This window comes from Paralichthys olivaceus, chromosome 3 (assembly GCF_024713975.1).
Source record: "Paralichthys olivaceus isolate ysfri-2021 chromosome 3, ASM2471397v2, whole genome shotgun sequence".
NCBI classification, from domain to species: domain Eukaryota; kingdom Metazoa; phylum Chordata; class Actinopteri; order Pleuronectiformes; family Paralichthyidae; genus Paralichthys; species Paralichthys olivaceus.
Window position 1 is genome coordinate 2060507 of NC_091095.1, and position 22684 is coordinate 2083190.

Sequence of the window (22684 nt, forward strand, 5' to 3'; positions counted from 1 at the left end):
CACATCTCCACTGCTCTCCAACTTACTGCCAGTTTGGGAGTTGTCTTCCTCTCGTGTTGAAATAAAACAAGAAGCTGTTTCTCTCATCCTCCTCATCCTCCTCTCGCTTCCTCCCCCGGGCGAACCAGCCTCAGTCTGCCCGGGGCGCGGAGCTCCATGCGCCGGGCGCGAAACAGTCCAACCGGCAGCCCTCCGCGTCCTCCTTCCGCCAGCCCCCCCTCGGTAGTCCGCGCGGTTTTGGATCCGGCAGCCGGCTCGCTGTGTCGGCCGCGCAGCGCCGCGGTGCCCCGAAGTCTGTCTGGAGCTCCGCTGTCTTCTCTCCGCTCGCCCTGCAACAAGAAAAGCCGTTTATGGCGACACACAATGTGAAAAGGGGGCCGATTTAAAAAGAAGAATGCAAGCAAGAACAACAAAAGTCAGTTATAGCAAAGTCTATGCCTCTCCTCTCCTATCTTCCACCCCCTAGCTTAGCCCACATAATGAGCAGGAAAAAGCTTTATATTTTGTTCACTGGGTATTCACAGATAATTTGAAGCCATTGTTTCTGCCACAGATGGTTCTTTTTAATACAATAACGGTGCTCTTTGTGAATAGCGAGCCCACAATAAAAATCTAAAGCGTCCTCCTGAATAACCATTTTGTTCTCTCTTGTATAGGCCGAACAAAAGCGCCAGTGAGGTAATGGCCTGCCTTATTGAAAGCCTCAGAATGGGGATTTGATAAAGATTTTTTTTTTTCCACTCCTTTTTTTGCTTTTGCACAAAGTACATGGCAATGTCAAAGAGAAAGTGACACGGTATGAAAAGGAAAGACTTGAAAAAGTGCAGGCTGCTGCAAAGTTCCAACAGCTATTAATTATAAATTATTATTGCTAATCATTTGATATTACGGTTATTATCATTATCTGTCTAGTATTTGCATTTCATAACTTTGTGCAAAAGTCAGAGGTGGGAGGTTGTTTTGGGAGCTGCAGCAGAGCAGGTCAGGTGCAGGCGTGTTATGGGTTTTACAATGGAGCTTAAATCCAGAATACATTAGCCTCCAAAGGTCTACTGTGGATTTGGCACAGCCTCATAATAATTTTGCATCGGGTGAGTCCAGTTGTGCTTGATAAAATTAAGTATTCAGGGCATATCCTTGGCGTCTCGCGGACACCTCGTGTTCCTAATTCTACCCTTTTCGCTACAATCGGCCAGGAAATATTTCACGGCCCTGGAGCGTTGATAAGCTACTGTGAAATGTCATAAATGCACGGGTGTTAATAGTGGCAGGAATCAGGTGCTACTAATGTAACCTGCTGAGGTTGAGATGCACGCCTGCAGGTGTGTGTGCAGTCAACATGCATCAGCTCCTCCACGATGGATCCTGCAGCCGTGCAGCAGCCACCTCAGTCTGCCCACGGTTGATGTAATTTGTAATTAACTCATGGCTAATCAATAAAGCGTTTAACAGAAAGCACAATGGACACACAGGGGATGATCCCAAGCCAAACATATTGGATGTCAGTGATCGTTACAAGGCGAGGACACCCTGTCTATCACAGGGGTGGCGGGTGGGGGTGAGGAGGGTGAGGAGGGTGTGCCGCCGCAGCAGAGGATAGGGGCAATAGATGAGGGGACGATGGGTGAGGAGGAGGAGATAGAAACATGAAAACAGGAAATAGAGAGAAGGGAAAAGTAACGGGAAAAGATGAAGGGAAGAGAGAGAGGACAGGACTGTGTACAAAAGATAAACTTAACACTTTTCTTCAGATGTAAAAAACTTGTTAAATGTTTAAAACTGTGGAAATAATGTGACAAAAAACATTAAACATTTCATCTGAGCACGATGGTCAGAAAAAACTTTCTAACAACCTGCAGCTTTTCACTGATGAATGTTTGTTGAAAGTTCTTCATGATTCAAGAAGAAAAGCTCCTTCACACAAGTTTCAATTAAATCAGTTTCTCTCCGTGTCCTTCCAACGACAAAATATAAATACTGTATAAATGACAGTTATCAAGCTTCAAGCTGCACGACAGCAGATCTCTGAACAGCAAATCAAAAGAGCGACACCCGCAAAAACAACAGCAGAGAATCCTATACGAGAAATGACCCCTGGACACCGTGCACGTATGTTCTCTGACCATCGCTGAGTTTATAAGATTTACATGAAAGCATCCAAAGGCACGGAGCTGTTCACAGGTGACGTCTCTGTGGTGCAGAGACACAGCAGTGGACGCGGAGCACCACTCGTCAGTGAAACAGTGGGAACAAGGAGGAAAGAGAAAGCAGCAGAATATAAGAGCTTTAGGAAGATTTAAAGACTTCGAGACAAACAGAAGCAGAGAGGAGACGTGGGGGACGGGGCGGGGGGGGGGTGACAGAGAGACAGGCAGGGAGAGGGAGAGGGAGAGAGAGGGATCAGTGCTCTCAGTGTGAATAGGCTTAGCAGTAAAGAAATATGACTGGCTCTTTATCTGATCAATCTGTGCCATGTAGTCTACACCACAGTCACACCACTCATATTAGAGAGCCGGAGCACTTTTAATTATAAACCCATCCACAGAGGCTGCAGAGGGTGATGATAGCATGTTGGAAAAATGTGGGGAGGGAGGGAGGGAGGGAGGGAGGGAGGGAGAGAGAGAGAGAGAGAGAGAGAGAGAGAGAGGGAGGGAGAGGGAGAGAGAGAGAGAGTCCAGTGGCACCATGAGAGCCTTTAGAAAGACCAGCATCATCATCACTAAATGCTAATGCATTTTACATTGAAGCTGTCCATTCACATGCACACACATGCACACACATGCACACACATGCACACACATGCACACACACATGCACACACACATGCACACACACGCACACACACACACACACACACACACACATTTATACCATACACATTTGTTAGTGTTTCCATATGCATGAGAGTGAGCACATTTGCTGCATCTGTTTTGTGTGTTTTCACAGTGGGCCTTTCTCCCTTTGTGTGTGTGTGTGTGTGTGTGTGCGCAAGTGTCAGTGTGATACAGCCACACTGACACCAGCCAACTGTCAATCACGTCAAACGCATACATTTCACCACATGCACGCACACATGCACTTGCTCGCTCGCTCGCTCGCTCTCGCTCTCACACACACACACACACACACACACACACAGTAAGATTATTTAAGAGGGTTTTAAGTATAAATGTTCACATCATGTGTTTTATCTAAAGTACGCTCTGTGACTCTCGTCCATCCTTCCTGCTCTTACTCGTACTTTTCCATCTTTACTTGTTTTGCTCAAGGTCGTTCTCAGTCAGTTTGGGAGCATCGGCGTACAGTTGAGTATAAAATAAATTAGCCAGTGATCTGAAGACAGCTGTTCACATATGGAGGGATTTCCTTACGCAAACAGCATTTGTTTAATGTATCTGCTGTGGTGTGTGGACACGAAACGCTGACGGCCACCAGAGGGGCGCTGGCTGGTCGGTTGGTATGCAGCTGTTTGTCCAGGAAGCGACGGGAAGAAAGACACGCAGACGCAGCTGTTAGATATTTACAGAACAACGCTCCTCAATGGCATCTCATTACCGAAGAATGCAACATGAACAGTTTGCGCTGAGCAAATACGCTAAGTTTCTGCTGGTCGTCCTCCATGTCAGGGGATGGGACATGAAACAATCTAAAAAGTCAAAGTAGGTGTTTTCTCAGAGTTTGTTTCTGTAATTTCAGGCAGCACCCAAATAGCTTCAGCTTTGCACAAAACATGAAAGTGGAGACAAGTCGATGGTGCAGCCTCGTTCTGCCGTCGACTGTGAATCCTGTTTCTAAACTGCTGCTGTTTGTTCGTATTGATCCGGTTCAGCTTCTCAAACAGCCTCAGCATCACAATCCTCAACAAAGCCATCATCTCCATTGTCACGAAAGTGGATAATTGTCACAATCTTGGACTAATTTTGGTCAAGAAACCGGCAAATAAACTCGTGTTCATCACAGCTGCTTCTCCAGTAATCAGGCCCAGGTGTGTGGGGAGAACCGAGCTACAGCGTCCAGCGATGTACAGACGCATATCATTCAACACCGCGCTGAACCCTCAGGAAGGCACGCAGCTCTGAGTTCACTCGTTCTGTCGAGACAAAACCAAAACACCAATTACAGAACCGGTTATATATCACTAATCCAGACATGTAGAGATTTGTTAGATCTAAGACGGATGATGAGAACGTCATTTCAGGAGCTTTGGTGGTTATGGATAGTTTTTATAACATGTAAACGCTCTATTAGAGGCTAACATGCATCGTTTAAGTCCCAGTTCACGACAATCCAGACGTTAACGTTGACTGATGGTTACTAATGCTAACGTCTACATGACTGACGTTAAAAACCAACATCTGATCACGAACTACGTGACACAGGCTGAATATTCAGCTGACATCATATTAAGACGATAATCTGAATAATATCTAACTTGTGCGATTCACAGCTTATAACGATCAAAACCAATAACAGCTTTTTACTAAAAAAGTTGACGAGCATCAGAAAACCTGATTGAAGGCTAATGTGCTGGACCAGTTGATAAATATCAGAGAAGAGTCTCATCGAGACTTCACATCGGTCAGATGAGGAAGCCGGTTTTAAAATAACTTGATGATTGATGGTTGTTAATGATCAAGTCAGATTAGCGGAGGGACTTCAAGGACGACTCTCGTCATTTGAGTGACTGTTATAAGTGCAGAGCAGAGACAGCTGCAGCGGCTGCGTCCACCACGCTGAGCAGAAAATGAAAACATCGGACACACACACTAATTCAGGCATACAGCACAAAACGTCCCGAGCTTGTGTAGGTTAAAGACAAATGTTTAAAGTGCATTTTCGTCATGTATTCATCCAGGTTTTGAGATAAATATTCTTCTCTGACCCTCCACCAAGTTTTGTGAAAATTTGTTCAGTTGTTGTTGTGTCATCTTGCTAACAAACAAACAAACTAACTAACTAACTAACTAACAGAGGTGAACACATGACCTTGTGGGTGAAGGTAAATGTTCAGCAGTTTATCTCCTTGTTCCTCTGAATCAGACGTTTCCTAAGTGAGCGGTTGTTTGGGGAAAACATGGCCGAAGGGAAAATGTGGAGCGAAGCTGTCAAGTTCGTTTGACCTCTTACACAGCGGGCCCTTACACTTGTTCAACACAGGTGGATGTATGATGTCACTATCAATTGCTGCACTGTGTTGCAGTGGAAGTGAGCCATCGTTAATGTCATTAGCTCCACCCGTGCTGTTCCTGCTATGACCGGTCAAATGACCTGCTGGGAACAACGTCTCTGACTCTAATTCATTCTGAAACGCAAATGTTTTCAAAAAGCCAAATATTTTACCTGAATTAATCATGAAGGCTTTTTTTTTTCCAGCGTCTGAACGGAGACATGACTGAACTTCTTAACTCGCACATCTCACTGTTTTTACAGAAGATTTTTGTTCTTCAAAAACAAACTAGTATCTGTGAGAGTGACACTCTGCTGCTGAACTTCGTCTGCAGCATCTACCCTTTACGTCAGTACTACACACCGACCTCAACACACACACACTGCAGCTATATTACACATGTCTACATATAAGATCCATCATACACTCATCTCTCTCCTGGCCACCGCTGGTTTTGTTTACAGGCCCATTTGAATGAGAATGAATCTCTCTCGGATGTTTCTAGAAAGCGGTCTAATCCGCGCAGGCTGCTGCGAGGCCCCGGCCCTTTGTTTGGGATTACTGCAGCTTAGCGCTAGCTAACAATGAGGAGATGAGCGGCTCACCTCGTCGCCGCTAATGAAGTGTGGAGAGTCATTTAGCCGCTAGCTAGCTGCTACCGAGCCGGGATGATACCTTCACACACGCCTGCACACACACACACACACACAGAGATGCATACGCACATGTTTGCATTGCCACACGTGTGAGGACACTGACTGGTGACATTTGTTTTCTGAACTATTTATCTCTCACTGCTTCACAATGATCCACTTGAACTCAGGGCCTGACCTCAAATTTCCTCTCAAGTAGCGTCAAAGTTAGAAAAAGTGATCGCTGCATATACGTAGACCATTCACATCTCGAACCATAAACCTTTAGCACAATAAGGTACATTCTGTTGTGATATTTAGGGTATTTTGTGCTTTTTAATATCTTTATTATTTGGTATGCACTGTTTTATTAGTTTGCTTTTTTGGAAGTTGTCATGTTTAATCACATATTACGTTAAGTCTGAAAGTGGTCATCTGAGTAAAGTGCAGAATATGAAAAAACCTGAAAAATAAAAAGTGCACGACGCCGTCAGACCAAAGCAAATCGAAACACACATTCACGTTCATAGTGACTAGTTTGCATGTGTGTGTGGGGGAGAATATAAGCCACGGTCACCAGGGTGAGGAGGCACCGAGGCAACAGGAGAAGCAGGAAGATTTAAGCTTGGCAGAAACACACACAGATAGCAGAGGTCCACACTGAGAGTATGTTGGCTCGTCTTCTGACAAAGTGACTGAGCCCGGCGTCAGAGGAGAGGAGAGGAAGAGGGAGAGGAAGAGGAGGAGTTTGATTTTTATCCAGGAGATGATCATGGCAGGATCAGACCTCTGTGACGGACTTGGATGGTGAGCAAGGGAATGGCTTTGCTTTGGTAACACACCAGGACATTCCCCTGGCACACACACACACACACACACACACACACACACACACACACACACACACACACACACACACACAGGTACATACAAGGCCAAACAAAGGGTTAACAATAGGAGGTTTCCATTTTAAAGACCACGCTCTGACACCAGCTGAGATCAGGATTATTTCAGACAGTGTCATTTCCTCTCTTCTTACATTTTACTTTCACCTTTACAAAACCCTGTCTGCTGTTATAATAATATCGTAACTCAAGTAATTTCTTTTTCATAATCGATTGTTCTTATTGTTATTTATCAAAATGCTTCATTTTGTCCGACCAACAACCCAAATATTTTAAATTCACTGTCCAGTAATGTTATGATGAAAAAAACCAGAAGTTCATTTCTACAGAGGAAAAACCTGAAACGTTTGTTATCGAACTTGAACTCGTAACAAATGATTCAAATAGTTTTCTGTAAACTATTTGATGAACGTCAAAATAAACATAAACAACAAGAAAATAAAAAGAAATGTTTACGAACAAATGAAAAATAAATAAAACACCAGTCGACAAAATATAAAAATAAAAACAATCTGGAGACTTTCACCAAACCCACTTTACCAGTAGTCATCTGTGTGTGTGTGTGTGTGTCTCCATCTATTTACTGTCACAGTGTGGTGTCATGTCCACTGCAGGTCATCAGCTTGAGAAACTCACACTCTTTACGTACTCGTAAATATTTGAGGTTTGCTCTGTTTCCACCTTGTTCTCGTCTCTTTAGTGGGCGGATACAAAACAAGTTAAACAAGGAAAGAAATTCCTCCAAGAATTTCCTGATTCAAGAAAAATATGAAAAACACAAAAAATAAAATATCTGTAAATATCACACACATTCCAACACACACACACACACACACACACACACACACACACACACACACACAGTGTGTCTGGTGGGCCTATAGAATTCTAACAGTCACAATCACAGAGTCAACAAAGCTGTAAAGTGAAGCAGTCGTAAATGTTGAGTGTTTATCTTCAGGCTGAGAAATCTGGCACCTCGCTGATAATGTGTGTGTGTGTGTGTGTGTGTGTGTTTCAGAGCAGCCTCAAACAGTGTGGTCAGAGCGACTCGTGACTTTACACTCCCGGAACACACACACGGACACACACGTCTCCATCCTATTTTAACAGCACCTGTTGAATTTCACAACCAGCTCATAAAGGACGAAGGAACACGTCGAGAACCACGAGAAAATAAATCAAAGCTGTTTGCCTAACTCTGTGTGTGTGTGTGTGTGTGTGTGTGTGTGTGTGTGTGTGCGTGTGTGAGTAGATGTAGTATAGAAGTATAGTGTGAAAATTATATGTGCTTTTCAAAATAAAATAAAAAACAGGCAGCGACGATGGAAAAGCTAGAATGTGTATTTGAAATTTGTGAAACATTTAATACGTGAACATAAACGCCAGAAGATTGTATGTGTGTGTTGCCCGAGATGGAAAAGTTTGGGTAAAGATGAGAGTGTCTCCCTATGTGAACTCATATCACAGCTCTAACGGCCAGAAATGAAAAGAATTTATTGCGTTTGGTGTGAAACAGCAATAAGATGCTGTTGAAATGCTCTTTTAGCTACAGGAGACAGAAAATCCCGGCTGTAAATGTTCTTACACTTTGATTTTCCTCCTAATTAAAAGACGAGTTCGAGTATTTATGTCCATTCATTCTCTCTGTGTTGTGTTAATGAGTGTGAATGTTGTACTTGACGCATGAGTCACCAGTGGATACAGAATTATAATAAATATGTTCATACTTCTGTTTGCTTGTATTATTCCATAACTGCATTCCACTGATTATGCATGGGTGTGAAAGTGTGTGTGTGTGTGTGTGTGTGTGTGTGTGTGTGTGTGTGTGCACGTGCGTGTGGCTCCAAGCTGTCATGTTTTAGCCTCCTACGGTTAACATCTGCTGCATTTAGCGCTGCCATGTCGCTCTGTGAAACACACACCGCCTAATAGAATCAAATGATCACACGCTGCCACGGTTTATCATGTAACACACACACACACACGCACACACACACGCACACACACACACACAGCTCATTATTCTGTCAGCCAGTGCACCAACCAGTTGCTAGTTTTTTTTTGTAACCTGTCATGAACATACATTAGTCCGATATGAATCATTAGAGAACTAACACACAGCTTGATCTTCAATTTCACTGTGAAATTAATCATGTTTACTTTTTATAATTCTATTAAAACGTGAATGAATATTGACGCCACTTAAATAAAATTGCAGATATTGTTCGCTGCCAACTACGTTTCTTGTTTTTCAGTTTCTAAATTATCCATTTCTAAAATTAATTGTGATTTTAACGTGTAAAGTGTGTGTGTGTGTGTGTGATGCATTCATTCAGACTCCACCCAGAGAACAAGGCTCCACAGATTTCACGTGATTTTGCTTTTTGGACGACTTTCTGGACACTTGAATGATTTCAAAACACCTAAAAATCCTCCTGCTCCGTCCCTCTCAGACACACACGACCGAACAGCCAACATTAATCCCAGCCTGGACGACTCCACCACATCATCATCAGCACCAACACCAAATGTTTCTGGGCTCCCGAACCCAAACAATGCCAGCATCTGCTGCCAGAGCAATTCAGTAATGGAAGACTCTCTGTGAGCGTGTGTCCTTCACTCGCCCATCCAGACACTAATGTATATGAGGAGCAGTGGGGACGGGGTGTGTTGTTAATGTGTGGACAGGGACAAAAAGCCGGGGTCCAGGGGTATTGTATTGACCCTGTGACACACATCCCAACCTCCACACGCACTCACCCCCTTCCCCCTTCCTCCCCCCTCTTCTATTGATGGCTCCTCGAAATCAATAAAAATGATCTTGGAGTCCATCCACCATTTGGCTGCATCATCTTGGAAGTGCCTTCTTTTGAATATAGCAGCCATACTGTACAATGGGCGAGCCGAGCGCGTGTAATTTGCCATTGATTCCCCCCCCCCCCCTCCCTCTGTCTTCCTGACTCCTTAGCCCCTAGTCACTGCACACAACACAAAAAACTAACTTCATCACATGCCCTGTTAATGCACATACACAATAACCCTCTTTTCTCCTGCCCTCTGGTAATTTCACTCTCTCTTTATCTTTTTCGCTCTCTCTCCCTCCTCCTTTATCTCCGTCGTGCTCTTGCGTCGTCGACCGGCCCCATTCCTGAAATCTCTTCACAGGTCACTGTTCTTTCACCACAGTAATGGACGACCTGCGCAAATGTGCCCAACCTGTGTTTTTTTTTTCTCCCCCTCGTCTCTCTCTGTCTTTTCTTTCTTTCTGACATGAACATATCGACCCCCCACTTCTCATCTTGTTTATAAGTCATATTTTATTTATCTTAAATTATCTCAGTTCATCAAGCTGCAAAACAATATTTTCTTTTTTTCTTATCTGCAGATTTCTGAGTATCTTCTCAGCTCAACCTGTTCTTGTTTATTATTATTTGATAACATTACATGATTGAACTTATAAAATTCAGATTCTGATGTAAATATCTCAGAGTTAGAAAACAAAATGTATTTTGACCATATGTCGATTCATAAAAACTCTAAACTGTTCTCTCGACGTGGATCATTCAGGAAAATATCAAGCTGCAGTCGTTGTCCTCAACATTCAAACAGACGTTTTACAAAGTAATGAAAAGTTGAACGTCTCTGATCTCGTCATCGATGATGTTTCTAATGAGGCTGGTGACGAAGCCTCTGCTCACACACTGATGACCTTTCCACACGAGGTAACGATGTCTCTCACCAGACTGAAGACATTCCTTCACATGTTCATGACGTCATCTCGCTCTCTCTGTTTGAATGAAACGCTCTTTTAACACGTTTGATAAACTTCTTACTGGGTTGACGACATTTTTAACTTTAGCAAATGTAGATCTTATTGTGGAGGCTGTTGAAACAGAGATGTACAACCGCACATGTTTGAATCTGAACATACGTGTACACAAGAAACATTCATGTGCACACATATACTGCATGCTTTACGTACACACACACACACACACACACACAGTAAGTCTTGGAGCGCAGTGTGTTGTTTGTTAAGTCTGATACTTTCCCTCGGCGGCTCTAAGCCTATTACTGTATTCTTTCTGTGCTGTTCACAACACACAGACACACAAACACACAAACACACACATATAGTGGTGCTATCAGTAAGACCTTATTCAATAAGCCGAGCATATCCTCCAGCCATATCACACATCATACACACACACACCCTCTGTCTCTGTCTCTCTCTCACACACACACACACATCTAGGTCTTTTTTCCTGAGTGGTGTTGTCGTCCCTGTTTGTTGAGAGTATCATTTACAGCCAAGGTGTTTGAAGAAAGACACCTCTCCCGTGGCGTGGTGCGTGTTTGTGTGTGTGTGTGTGTGTTTCTCTTTAGAGTGGGGCTTTGCTGCTCCTGACACCGTTATCAGCTCTAGTCGAATGTATTTCTTATCGAGGTGGAGGTGTGGAGGGAGCTGGGGAGTGTGGGGGGCCGACGACCGACAATACAAGCTTATCAAACGTCCTCAGCCACGATTCGGCCTGTCACTCAACACCCACGTGCACAATCTTGCATGCACGCACGCACACACATACAAAAACACACAGACAGCAGGCCCTTTTTGATTGATAGATGGCTTTCCCAACAAATAGAAAGCTCGGATCGACATCCTCGTGGCCCCTTTCCACCTTACACACACTCATGTGGTGGTATAACCTGTGTGTGGGTGTGTGTGTTGTGTGTGTGAGAGAGACAGAACATTCCGCAGTAACAAAGGTGGGATTAGGGATGCATTAGTTGGCTGTGAAGCGAGAGGCCTGTCAATAACAGCAGCCAGAATAAACCCTGAAACCTCGATAAGAAGACAAAGGCCGAGCCAGATTGCAGCGAGCTGAGGGAGAGGGAGAGAGAGAGGGATCAATAGAGGGGGAGAGGAGGGATGAGAGAGCAACGGATGGATGGAGAAGGAGGGAGAGGATCAATATCAAGAGAGGCGGGAGGAGAGAAAGTTTTCACAGCGACAACTGAGAGGGTGAGGATGGGTGAGGATGTGAGGGAGGATGCTGAGAGTTGGGACGTGGGTAAGAAGAAGCTTTTGACTGAAATGAGAGCAGTGCTGTGACATTATGTTCAGCTTCAGCCTGAAGTTATTCAGAATATTTGTATTATTTTCAGGAATAAATGAACTGTTTAATAGATCAGAGGCCTGATGACGGACTGGCTACGCACACATCTCCCATCACTTCCCTTTCAAAGCAAAAACCAGTGGGCTACATCACAAGGCTTCGCTCACATTATCAGCTATGAGTGCAAATGTGAGAGTAGGTGGAAGAGTGGCTCAGGAAAAACATCAAGATGAAGGTAGTTTGTCGAGAAGACAAATTAAACATAAAGTTAAGTTATAACTCATTAATTTTAGTTAAACGTTATAGACAGTAAATTTTAAACATTAATACAGCAGCAAAGAAATATTTTCTGTAGCAAGATAAAGTGGATTCATGGCGTCAGGAGCAGAGAGAAAAGTTAAAGAAACTCAAACTAAACTTAGTCAAAAATCAGTTTTGACTTTTAAACTTGGTCCATTTCCCATCTGCTAACATGGAGCAGGGTTTATAATCTATGCTATGACACAGTCGAGATCCCAGCTTCTTAGTTCTGTGCTCTGTTGCCTTGGTCTTGTGAAGTCACATGGTTCAGCTTGACCTCGTGTCGATACAGTCTGCGGGCTACACACAGCACGGTGCAGCTATGCTAACAATGGCCGCCATGCATGCCCGCGTTTTTAGAAACACACATTTTCCAACCAAAGCATCTCACGCGGAGGTTCTGGCACAAACACAGGCACCACATCATGGAGGCTAGCTTTCAATTATGCACACAGATAACATGCACACTGGCCTGATGCTGAGCTGCAGTTACCTTGTAATTCCTCACACAAAAATGTCCAGAGACGGCAAAGCAAGACTTGTCTCTGCTGCGTGTGGTGAAATAGCAGATCTGGATGTTTCTGTAAAAGCCTCCTCTCTCCATTAACTCAGGAGACCTTGTTCAAGGACGATAAAGACAAATCGGCCTTCACTGTCGAACAAATGATGCTTTTACAGTATGAACCTCGGAGTCGGTGAAAACCAAAGTGGTGAGCGTTTGAAAACGAGGTCTGTAACTGGTGTTACTGTCAGAAGAAAATACTCAACGAGCAACTGTCAGTTAATTCAATGTTACATGTGAAATCCCAAATAAGCAATCAGTGACTTCACAGACCCAACAGAGACTGTTCATCTCATCAATCATGACAAAGGAATTCAAATATTTGATGTAACTTACATTTACATTGGTTTTCTTATGTTCGTCTACTTTCTATTTGTTCTATTTTCTGTCTGATCGTGAATAAAGTTGATGAGGCTGAGGCCCGATGATGGAAAGAGAAGCTAAATAAACTCGCCTGTGTGTTTTTTTTTATCATCCTGCCAAACACATGCCATCCTGAATTGGTGGTTAAAGGGTGGCGGGCTCGTCCTCACAACAATCCCACAGAGACTTGAGCCAATGACAGCCGGGCGGCGGGCGGCGGGCGGCGGCGGGTGGGGAGGGGCTTGTAATTGTTTTATTGGCTCTCATTAATTAATTTCCTGCCTTTATTTACACAGGAAACACAACATAGGTCTGGGAGATATAGGTAACGGTATAGAGGGAGAGACACGAATATACAGAGAGAGAGAGCCATAGAGAAAGGAGAGGGAGAGAGAGGGAGCGGCGAGCAGCTAGCTGTCACACAAAGACACAATGAGGCCCAGCAACAAACAGCCACTTAAAAAAACAGCCTGGCAACAGAGAGCAAATTCAATTAGAGAAGTAATTAGTAGATACAGGGCCAGGCAGCAGGCTGCAGCTACGCCACAACACAGGATTTAATAGGCGCGGATAGGAGGAGGACGCTGTCATAATTAAGAGGCAATCACCTATGTCAATGAACACCTAAAAAAACACAGCCCCCCAACGCAAATCTATTAATTCAGTGATCAAAAAATATTTCAGCAGATGATTAATACAGCAAATTCATTTTAAAAGACTAATTTCTGGAAAGATAGCAAGACAATTGCACATAATGTACTCCGCCTGGCATTTATATTGCTAATTAAATTTGTTCTTTCTGATAATTTGGATTGCTCTTCCCTCTCTGTGTCCTCCTGTGTGTGTGTGTGTGTGTGTGTGTGTGTGTTTGCTTCCTCTCGAGTTATAAACCAATGGAGGCAGTGTTGCAGCAGTAAATACATTTAAATACGCTGCAGAGGCTGTTGAACAGAGCTGTGTGTCGAAACGCCTCCTCGCAAGAACGCCGCCACGCATGAGCGCAAAAAACAACACAGGCACAAAAACACAACAGACACAAAAACTTGCCGCTTCTTTTTCGTCTTCAACTCTGCAACACCCCCCCCACCCCACCCTCGCCTTATTTATCTCCCCACTCAACACCACCGCCGCCACATACCCCCCCCCCCCCCCCCCCCCCCCCCCCCACGACTCCACAGATACAAAAGACCCAGCAATTAAATTAGATGATAAGGACGTGAAATAAATCAGCAGGTTATTGATTGATTTGTCTCTCTCTTGGGGTAGGGTGGTGGCGGCGGCTACATTTTCACACCAATGGCTCCTCTATCGCTAACTAATTACTCTGTTTCTAAAATCCCTCAGATGAGACACCAGGGTTTCATACAGCACACAAAGAGGCATCGCAAAAAACAGAAAAATCTACACACACACTCACACACAAACTCACACACACACAAAGCCGAAAAGCGACAGAGGAATCTGAAGGATTAAGAGAATCATCAGAGAGTGTAAACAACATGAGAAATGTTTGTGCGCGGTAGTCGTGGTATCTAACCAGCGGCAAGTGACGGGAAGAGGCCTCATCATCTCCGTCAGTGAAGAAGAGCTGATGCTGTCGGAAAAACTGAAAAGTTAAAGAGCTTTTAACAACCTCTGCCAAGGAGGTTCCGCTTTCACCCCTGTCCGTTTGTTTGTGGGACGTCTCCTGAGCGTCAGTCCAGCTTGAGTCTGTCTCATGGTTGTGTTAATGCCTATATCAGTATTTTACGTCTTTTTCAACTCACCTTCCTCTGTTCCTCCTCTCTACATTTAGTTTCAGTCATTATACTTCTTATCTTTTCATCCATGCTTGTGTTGTCGTCTTTTACCATGATTGTTACGCACATCGGATGTATTTTAACTTTTTTTAATATGACTTGACTTTTATATTTGGTCAAGAATTTACTTTTGCACTCAAAGGCAAATCGATATTTTTTGTTTTTATTGCTTTTGATATTTAAGCTTTCTACAATATTCTTTTGGGAAAATGCTTTGGGCGACCTCTCACCGAGTTTTTAGCAATTTTATGCAACCTCAAGAAATCCACAGACAAACAGTGAAAGTTGAGTGGAATTACAAAACTAGAGACCAAAAACAGATTCATTACGTTAATTTAACTTGAGGATTTTGCATTCTGGGCTCCTTTAAAGTAAAGTAATAACGATGTGGAGGAATTGCAAATGAAAACTATTTGCTGTTGCCCCCAGAGTCTCAATTTCCACAGTAGAGAGAAACACCTTTACATTTTATTTTATCTTCTATCCGGAAATGAAAAGCGAGGCTCACGTTGGTTGACGGGTGGTGGAGTATAGGGCACGGGCAGCCTGTGATGATGAGCTGAAATTTCACATCCACATCTTTTAAATATAGATTTAGTTTCTAGGGCTCGGTTAAAAAACTGGAGGGAGATCTCCATACGCAGAATTTACATATTCATCTGTGACAGTTTTGGAGTGATGTGAGAAAAAAAAAATCCACTTAGCCATATCATCTCCAACGATCGGGACTCATAAGCCCGGCAACGGGCTGAGAGGGGAGGATAACACTAATATGGCCTCAGATTTCTATGCAGGACTAGTTAATGCTATTTACTGAGGAAGGTAGATGATCGACTGGAGAGCAGAGAGGAGAAGGGAGCAAGGGAGATGGACATTAAGTGGCCTTCGGAGTCTGTGGCCGCTGCTTTAAGAGCCAATTACCAGGCTAATGGAGTTAATGCCAGAGATGAGATGGGGTTCGGGAGATGAGAGAGGAGAGAGGACAGCGGGGAATCTTGACACCGAGACAAACTGCAGCAGGGAGAACGATTAGTGTTTGTTAATCTGATGGGCAAATCACGAAGCATCAAACATACTGTAACACACGAGGAGAGAAACCAAACAAAAACAAAATGGGACAAAGGGGCAAGGAACCGCGCCGCGCAACACACATGGACGAGATCTGTCTCATGGTTTCATGATCCATCATGTTAGGCTGCAGATTAAAAGTGTGATCTCCGGGCTTATAAACGATTTAGCCAATTACCAACGTTATCTAAAAACGCTTAAATTTGCCATTCAGCGCTGCGACGGGGGCCCTCGGAGCCGTCAATGAGGGTGATTACAGCCCAGATTGCAGCTTCGAAAAGGCCCAAACATCTGCCGTCAGAGTGACTTGGAAAAAACTCCTCTTCAGTGGCTGGCATCTGATTAACGAGGGGAGGAGAGGAAGAGGAGAGGAGAGGAAGAGGAGAGGGAAAAAGAAGAGGTGGAAAGACTTGAGTTGGTCGGCTGCCAGAAAGCTCAGTGTGACAGGGAAGGCCCATCTGCGCTCCCCGACACTCAAGATGGCAGATGTAGAAGCAGATTGATTTTCATTCAGCTGTCATGATACACAAGTGGAAAACACACACACACACACACACACACACACAAACAGAGACACACACGAGATGTTTGAGAGCTCTGTCAAGTGCCTGGGCTGCTGTTGGCTGTCGGTCTGCCAAGCTATTTCTCTCCTTCCTGTCATTTCCTCATTCTCTTTCCCTCCCTGTCTCTCCCTCTCTCTTCCTCCCTCCATCTCGATCTCTCCCTCTCCCTCTCTCTCTCTCTCTCAACGAGCGCTAGCGGAATCTAAACGCCACATCTGGCGCTCAAATTAAATCATTTACAGTCCATAGAGAGAAGCAGCATTTAGTGACAATACAGCCGGTGGGGAAGCAGCGTGTTTTCTCTAAGGTCTGACACCAGCGTCTCCTCTGGCATCTGATTAGATGTCATCGCGGCGCTGTTCAGAAGTGCGAGACGTGTTTTCTTGCCGCGCGTTATAAATCGCGGGGTTGGAAATGTCATGGAGGGAGCTGTTCATCTGGTGTCGCCGCCTCTGACACCTGCAACCCTTCCTCCTCGTGTCACCGCTTCCATCTGCGGGCCTCTTAACTTCAGCAGATTTTGTTTTGTTTGTCGACGCATGGCTGCGCGGCTGAAGGCTGCGAGAGGAAGATTCATGAAGATGTTGTTTTTTTCCCTCTTACGTCCACAAATGTTCACAAGGTCACGGAGGTGCTGGCTTGAAGTGATGACACATCAAATGTGCAGAGGGACTCAAAGTTATCTGCCTTTGACTAAAGCACGTGGTTGGCGGCTGAGATGGTCAGCGCCCAGTTTTAATGACCAGCTCTGTAAAGATCATTAAGGTTTCACGGCCTCAAACAGACGTGAGGAAGATTCCAGCACAGACAGCCCCTGATGTCGATCGTGACCCGAGGACAATTAGATCTGATATCAACCGTCAACACAAACAGAGATGCAACACCAACACTGGCAGCAGCACGATGCTGCACCGATTAACAAGCTGACATCTTCCTGAACATTTCTGGAGAAGCTGTGTACGAGAACGCAACTGTCCGACTCTGACTCAGTTGCTGTGGACATTTTCCAGAACCTTTCCTGCCAGCCCCCTTGTAAAATATCCAGAAAGTCCACGTGAGAACACAGCAGGAAAACTCACAGCCAGCGAGTGGACGAGCTGAGGACATTTCTACGAAGGACACAAAACGTGTCACACCCGTAGAAGAACGCAGACGTGACAACGAGATTCGAGAGCTTTTGGTTTTCCATTTGAATGGAGGTGGAATAACTCCACTCATTTTCACTTGTTTTAGGGAAAACATAATTTCTTGATGAGACACTAGTTAATATTTTCACCAGAAAAAGTTAAAATGGGAGTTCAGCCTCGCTAAAGGCACAAAACACACACTACAACCTGCAGAACGTGTCTATACATTCGTAGTAGACATAAATAACCAGTGGGGTTCTGTCAATCAATCAGCTCATAAATGACGCTAATAAAACATTCCTCTCCCTGCTAATCACATTCACTGTCATTAACTGATCCGATATCAATGGCTGATTCAAGCTCTAATAAAATCATGAAATATTTCTTCTTTTTCAAAACTCCCAAGAATTCGGAAACACGCTCTCAGAGATTGTCGGGGCTCTGAGATAGAAGCCTATTGACTTGTTGCTCGGCCTGGGAACAGACTGACTCCTGTGAAATCCCTGTAACATATGAGACTGGTGGTCATCCATCATTATAGTCAGACGGCACAGACCTTTGTTTGTCTGGCACTGGCCTGGCTACTGGAGGGACTGTAATGTGTGTGTCTGTGTGTGTCTGTGTGTGTCTGTGTGTGTGTGTGTGGAGGAGAGTGAGACAGCTGAAACAGAAACAGTGTGAAACAGAAAGAAATGTGTGTGAGTGAGTGTGTGCGAGTGTGAGAGAGGGAGGCAGTTGACCTGGTGTCAATTAGGAGCTCATATGGTTCCATTCCCCGGGGGCGAGACCGACTCTGAAACATTAAATCATTTCATTCACTTCAAACCCATGCTGCTGTTTCTCTCTCACACTGCCTGCGTCTGAAAGCTCCCGCTGCTCCGGCGACATTTTCACTCAGCTGTGGATGAAAGTGGCTCCGACCTCAGAGGCTATGACACCACGACGACGCCTCGTTCGGCGAGCGGAGAGGCACAACTGCAGCAAAACAAAACCGAACATATGCGAATAAATGTTCCGGCGACTGATGCTGAGGTTTGTTTGGTTCGTTTAAAGGACGACAGATCATTCTTCTGCACAGTCATTTACCTGGCGTCTATCACAAGGCAAGTTTATGGATGTAAAAAAGGTGCTAGGATCTTTTAGGGAGTAAATACAGTTGAGTATTTACATTCTTTTTTATCATGATGAATAAAATATAGAAAACTTAAAACACAGGACTCCAGATCCTGATGATGTGGTAAACTTCCCTGATCATCTGCGAGCACCTGTGGTGTAAAGGGCAGGACGTGTTCTTGTGTTGTAGCTGAAGAGGTGTTCACAGAAACCCATGTTTACACAGCGGGGAACGATAATAATGTGACGTACGAGCACACAATAACAATAATTAGTGCAAACTAGTTAGTTTAGCATCCTACATGGAAGAAACACCAACACAGAGCTGATATATAACTCAATAAATGACTTCTGTAAAATGTTACACCACTTGTGTTAAGATGTTCATTTGCATGAACCTACACACACACACACACACACACTTAGAAAGTATCACACACACTTGTGTGCGTTGCTAAACTTCAGGCAAATTCTCAAACTGATTTAGTATAAATCCCATATTTCCGATCGTTGTTTGTTGGTGGCAGACCCCAAATCAGCTTTTCCACAAAATCCTCTCTGACAAAATGTGACAAACTATTGTTGTTCTTTGTCTCCATATCACTCTAATCCTCTCTCTCTCCATCCCTCCATCCACACTCCCCAACCGCAGGGTGAAGGCCTCAGTACTGACCGCCATGAACACACACACACACACACACACACACACACACACACACACACACACACACACACACTTACTGGGAGGCTAAGCTGTGTGGTCACATTTTACATATGTGTGTATCTGTGTTAAATGGGGAGTTGGCCTGAGAGTCACTGGGTTTAGGCTGTCGAGTGTTTTGTGTGTGTGCATCTCTCTGTGTGTGTGTGTGTGTGTGTGTGTGTGTGTGTGTGTGTGTGTACAGTTAATGGTCTTGGCCGGACTTAGAAGAGGAATAACTGGATTTGGCTGCTCTGACTGTGTGTGTGTGTGTAACTTGTTGGCATATACTCAGGTTGATTTGGGTTGCTGTATGCATACATGTGCATGCCTGCGTGTGTGTGTGTGTGTGTGTGTGTGTGTGTGTGTGTGTGTATTTGGCCCTCGTTGTAGGTATGCTGCAGATCAGTTTAAGCCTTATAAACCTATTGTTGTGCAATAAACCCGTCCTCTCTCATCTCTTATAACCTCTTTGTTTGACAGTCTCTCCGTGCTGCTGCTAATATTCACATTGTGGTGTAACGCTCTACAGTACATCACTGCAGGCCCATCAGCATGATCACTGACAAATCCAATAACACCCACCTCGTCACCAGCTCCCTTGTTCAATATGTATGATACACAAATACTGATTGTCGTAGTTTTGAGAAACCAAATAGTGAAGAAAATCTTAATCTGAACCCTCAGTACAACTTCAAATCAAATACTTTGGGATATGTTTATGTTTAATTATGACAGAGGTGGAACGTGCTGGACAGAACACCAGTGTACATCAACGTTTGAGAAACAGTGATGAGATGATATCACCAATAACAAACCAAATAATTAACAGGATGCGTCAGAAAAAAAATAGTTTAAGAAGCGTAAACATAAAGAAAACATCTAATAATTCAGGAATGATTACTGCTGCTTCATCAAGCTCTCACAAACTCTTGTATCCAGATTCCCACATTGATCTGTGAAATTGTTTCTTGCTGCATTTAAGTTTTTTTTTGGGGGGGGGACGACTACAAAAATTGTCAATAAGTCCTTGTTTATTCTCTCGACGTCTCACAAACCGCGGGTTGTTGTGAAGTCTCCTCGTCGATAAAAAAATGCTGCGCTGATTAAAGGGGATTTAGAGCTTGTTGCATTTGATCAGAGTCCAGCTGATATCAGAGTCGCAGACCAGCTAAGCTTCGGAGCCAAATCCATAATAATACTCCTGCACCACCCACAACAAAGAGACGATGCAAGGAAATAAACACAGGCAGCGAATATCATGTGAAAACCCTCAATCTGAAGTAACACCCCCGAATGTTTACTATCAACGCTTCTGAAGAAAAGTGTTGTTTGTCCTTGATGCTGTGTCGAACACCGGCGCTACAGAGAGATATGGATTGATACTAGTACCTCGTTTCTTATACATCTCTTAATTGCAAGAAAATAGTCAACAAAGTAAAAAAAATTAAATAAGAGAAAAGCTTCATGTTTTCCAACTAAAAATATCATGACGATAACAAGTTTGATCATGTTTGTGTTTCAGGGAAGCGAGTTTATGAGCTGAGCTGCTTCTTCAAAAGCAGTTTCGTAAAAAGATGAACGCAACAATATTCTCTCTCGTGCTTTAATCCTGAAAACAGCTGCAGAGAAGTAACGACGAAACACGGATGTGTAATGTCTCAACACACAATAACAGAGATGTAACCTCGAAAAAAGAAATGCACGAACGCACTCTTCTATCCCGTCCACGTGTTTGCCTCGCTTCCTCTCCAAAAACTTTTCTCCATCAGCCTCTTAAGTGTCTGGCCTTCAGCTATATTACCCCCCCCCCACTCCTCCACCTATCCATCCATCATATCTTAATGTGTTTGATAAAACATCAGGCGTAGCGAGAAGGGCACAAGGCGGATGATGTGCTTTTTTGGCCAAAACAGGCATCAGCTAAAGGACGAGGATAAAGGGCTGAGTCTGCTCTGTCTGTCTCTCCAAGTCTGTCCGTCCACTCGCTGCATTAAGAAGCCGTCCGGCTTCTTTTCAAAACCAGCCACTCTCATCGAACCGGCATCTCAGGGCTTTTGTCCCCCCCCCCCCCCCCCCCACCCTCAATCTCCCCGTTCCACCACCGCCGCCCACCCCCACCTCTCAACCCGCCGCTGAGTGTCTGTAATGGCCCAGACGTGGAGGGGGGGGAAAAAATTAAGGAAGTGAGAGAAATGGAGGAATGGAGCAAGCGAAGGAGAGCGAGCTGGAGGAACTGGAGGGTGAAGGAGGGAAGGGACAAAAGGAGGAGAGGGGAAAGTGAAGGAGAGAGTGGTGGCGGTGGAGAGGGGAGACGCGGTAGCGCGATGAATGGGGGGGAAAGGAGGCCGTGTCTTTAGGAGGAAGCCAGGCGGCACTAAGCGTCACTGTCGCTGCCCAGTCAGGCCTGCCTCCCCCCTGGCCACGAAAACCTGCCCACCTCCCCTGCACCACCTCCCGCTCGGACCACGCAGCACTCCTCTCCTCCTCCGGTCCTCACACACTCACACTGTCACTTCATTTGCTACTCTTGTGAGGACTTTCCATTGGATTACTCTGAACCCATTAAGTCTAAAGTCTTTCATTCTATGTATTTATAGGCAACGTTAAGAGTCCCAGTGAGACCAGTCGTTTGTTATAATGAGGACAAGTGAGTTGTCATAAGTCATGTTATGAGAATTCAAGAGAACTTTTTATGAAACATGTACTTTGCATTTTGTTTGAAGTCAAAGTGGAACATTTCTGTTTTGAATTTCACTTTATTACTTTTAAAGCAGTAAGAGTTAAGAAACAATAATGTATTACACAAAGTAAGGATGTAAAGAAAAACTGTTCTTTGGCTCAACATCAATTTATTGACTTAGAGCAGCAAGGTTATGAAATATTAAATATTATTGTGGTGTGTTAGTGTAAATTACATTCTGCGTAGGTTGTGTCGGAATAAAGTAGCGTACAACCCTCGATGTGAGCGATGTGTAATCACTGCTAATGTTAGTCGCACTCAATGAACCAGTATCGTTTACCTACAGACACTGTGATCCCTCTCAGTCTGAGGACAAGATAACACAGATCATCGATATATTTGAAAATTCACAACTCCACCTGCTCTACTAAAGCATCTTCCTAATTTCAAAATTGCTTTACAGCACAAAAACCCAAGGATGGTCGTTCTAGTTTCTGATGATTGGGAAAAAAATATCTTTCAGTGATCCTCCTCTCCGACAGTTCGAGAGGAAGAGCGGCAGGAACACAGCATCCTCTGCAG

The 22684-nt window shown here is 44.3% G+C and overlaps 1 long non-coding RNA gene across 1 annotated transcript in view; it reads right to left on the bottom strand.

Annotated features, from left to right (window-relative positions):
- The window catches only part of LOC109640249 (uncharacterized), a 63340-nt gene that overhangs the window by 38602 nt on the left and 2054 nt on the right, over positions 1 to 22684 (bottom strand). Inside the window, exon 2 of the long non-coding RNA XR_011240289.1 lies at positions 27 to 329. This is a non-coding gene — a long non-coding RNA (uncharacterized lncRNA). The remainder of the gene's footprint in view (positions 1 to 26; positions 330 to 22684) is intronic.